This window comes from Thamnophis sirtalis, unplaced genomic scaffold (assembly GCF_051295495.1).
Source record: "Thamnophis sirtalis isolate CommonGarterSnake01/CBP01778 unplaced genomic scaffold, rThaSir2_p1.2 scaffold_1, whole genome shotgun sequence".
Taxonomy (NCBI): domain Eukaryota; kingdom Metazoa; phylum Chordata; class Lepidosauria; order Squamata; family Natricidae; genus Thamnophis; species Thamnophis sirtalis.
In genome coordinates, this window is record NW_028261381.1 from 79317695 (window position 1) to 79321420 (window position 3726).

Below are 3726 nucleotides of genomic sequence, written 5' to 3' on the forward strand. Positions count from 1 at the left end.
TATATATGTTATATTTATGCTGATAAATAAATAAAGGGAGACTAGTATAGATCTATTTCAAGCTATTTAGCTCTCATCAGCTAGCCATACCCAAGTTTGGGTATATATATCCCAGATATATCTCCCAGATATATATCCCAGATATATATCCCAGAATTTTATATTTGTTTCAGACAATTCCAGACTTGGGAAAGATTATTTTGATGACTTAAATAAAATAGTGTTGAAATATATTTGGCAGGGAAAAAAAGCAAGAATAAAATTAAAATTGTTTACAAGATGTTAGAATAAAAGGAGGATTTGGTCTGCCAAATATGGAATTATACTATCAGGCAACAAGCTTAATGTGGGTCAGGGATAGATAACATTAAGAAATTCTAGATTACTGACTGTAGAAGGGCATGATTTGTTGTTGGGATGGCATGCTTTCTTATGGTACAGGGGAACTAAAACACGGTTATTTCAGAATACATTATATACGGGAGGCTTTGCTATTAAATTGGGAGAAGATTAAAAGGCAACATTACTTAAAAATTCCAGTCTGGTTATCAATTATTGAAGCATTTTCATATCCAATAATATATAAAAAGGAACAAACAGTTAAATATGGTGAAATATTGAATGCAGAGGGTGAACTTATATCTTTGCAAGAATTAGAACAGGAAGGAATAAAGATGAATTGGTTTTCATATATGCAAATAAAGTCTAGATATGTAAAAGATCTTAAAACGGAAGGTTTCCATGATAAAATGACTGAGTTAGATAAAATTTTGACAGGTACTGATGAACAGGTAATTAAAAAACTATATGGATACTTATTAGAGGTTAAGCTAGAAGAACAACAAGTTAAGGAATCTATGATAGCTTGGGGGAAAAACTTTGGACATGGGATTGACTTAAATAAGTGGCAGAAATTGTGGTCTCAAAATTATAAAATGACAAGTCAACAGCATACAAAGAAAATTTGTATAAGAGGTTTTACAGGGGGCATCTACCTCTGACGAGAATAGCAAGAATGTTCAAGAACAAATCGGAAAAGTGCTGGAAATGTCATCAGTTCTTATTATATGTGGTGGACTTGCATAGAAGCTAAAAGATATTGGACTAAAATCCACACTTGGTTGGAGAAAATGATACACAAACACATACATTTTAAACCAGAGATCTTTTTATTGGGAATTATACCGGAAACATATAATAGAGAACTGAAATATTTGATTGTAAATGTGTAACAGCAGCTAGAATTGTATTTGCTAAAAATTGGAGAAATTAGAAAATACCAATACAGGAGGAAGTTATTCATAAAATAATGGAATGTGCTGAAATGAGTAAATTGACATTTGAAATTAGAGAAAAAGAAGATAAACAATTTTATAGGTTATGGGATTTATTTTATTCGTGGTTAGATAAAAAAATATGGGAATGAAAGTCACTAGAGAATGTGGTGAATATAAGAACAATTGAATGCTATAGAATATAACATAAAATATTTTATTATTGGAATTATCTGAGATGATATATTGAATTGCTATGGTGTAAATGATCCCAATACTTAATATATCTTGTGGAAAATGAAGAATAATGGTGATAGTCAAATAAATGAGGTATAATAATAATAATAATAGTAATTCCAGTGGTAATTGGCACACTGGGTGCTATTCCAAAAGCACTGGAATTACATTTAAAACAGTTAAAAATCGACAAAATCACCATCAGTCAAATGCAAAAAGCCGCACTGCTTGGATCTGCTGCACGCATATTACGAAAATATGTTACAACGTCCTAGGCCCCTGGGTGGGGCCCGACTAGTAACCAATGCCAAATCCGGCGAAACAACTGGCCGCTGTGATACAATTGTACAACAACAACAACAACAACAACAACAACAACAATAATAATAATAATAATAATAATAATAATATGTACATACATATTTTTGCTTTGATAATATATTATTATATATGAAATGTAATTGTTGGCTATGGAAGGGATGCAGAGAAACCTTGTAACCAACTGACACACTGTTTGTAACTGAAGATGGCTTTATATTTTTCATTTTGTTTGTTTATGTTTGTCTAAAAATAAAAACTTTTTTAAAAAACAACTCAATGGATGTGTTATCATATTATTCCCAACATTTGGAAAGTTGACAGGAATCAGACATTTCCTTTGGAGGAAATCAGAGGAACAAAGGTCAAAGAATATTATGCAACTATAGTAGAACAAGATGGAGAAAAGGAGAAACAAATGAAAAAGTTAGTAGTACAAAAAAAGAAAATATAAAGAAATGGCTTCCAATCTTCTGCACAGCAGTTATAAGTATTTTAAACTGTCTCAGGTTATACTTTGGCTCTTCTTTTTATAATCTATCCTGATTAATCACCACTGTCTAGGATTACATGCTATAATAATCCCTAAAGTCCCTACAATGCTAAGTCAAAACCTAGCAAGGCACATTTTAAGTGCCAATCCAACCAAACAAATAAGCACTTATTCCCAGCTCATCTTTTCAAGTGATTTTCTCATTTATCATTTGCAAAGTCTTTTGTCAAATCCTATAATTTCCATCCAGACTCGCTTTCATGAAAACCATGATAAATTTCTCTGAAAGTTATCCAGATTGGTAATTTAGTGCTCTTCAACTCAAATTAATTTGACCAATTACAAAGAACTGGTAAATTGTCAAACATACTTGGACGATATCAAGCAGCCCATTCTAACAATAGTCAGGGTACCCCTAGGACAGGGGTCCTAGGGGTACCCTGGTGAATCCCACAGTGGTGGGATTCAAATAATTTAAGATCCGGTTCTCTGCCCTAATGATTTCTTCCAACGACCAGTTCACCAAATTGCTCAGAAAGTTAACAACCGGTTTTCCCAAAGTGGTGCAAACTGCCTGAATCTCAGCACTGCCCTGGGAAGTGGTGCTTAACTTTGCTTGGTTAGGGAGGCTGCCTTCTATATATAAGAAGTCCTTGATGTATGATCACATTTGAGCCCAACATTTATGTTGTTAAGTGAGAAATTTGTTAAATGAATTTTGCTCCATTTTACGATCCTTCATGCCACAGTTATTAAGTGAATCATTGCAGTTGTTACGTTAGTGACCCTGTTGTTAAGTGAACCTGACGTCCCCATTGACTTTGCTTGTCAGAAGGTCACAAAAGGGGATCGCATGACCTTGGGATTCTGCAACCGTCATAAATATGAGTCAGTTGCCCAAATTTTAATTTTGATGACGTGACCATGGGGATGCTGCAAGGATCTTAAGTGTGAAAAATGGTCATGTCACTTTTTTCCCCCAGTGCCATTGTTAACTTTGAACCGTCACTAAATGAACTGTTGTGTAAATCGAGGATTCCCTGTATATTAGTTTACAGCCAGGCCAGACAAGTATCTTTTTCAGAGGTAGCTGTGTCACGGGGGAAAATCCTATGCCAGGTAATGTCTTTTAATTAGGGCTGGTATGCAGTTCGTCTAGTGGAGAATGCCGCAGGGGAACGAGTCCCAGTTCGATTCGAACCAAGATAGCTCGAACAGCTGATTCGCTCCGACGTTTTTTACGGCCACCTGAGCCACAGTCTGACTTTTCAGCATTCCCAGAAGGAGAAGATCTGCGCGTAGCTGCTTCTCTCACCTGAGCAGCGCGAACAGAACAGACGCGCCCGCTGTAGCCCTGCCCTGCCCCGTCCTGCCCTGCCCCGTCTTGCCCTGCCCTGCAAATTG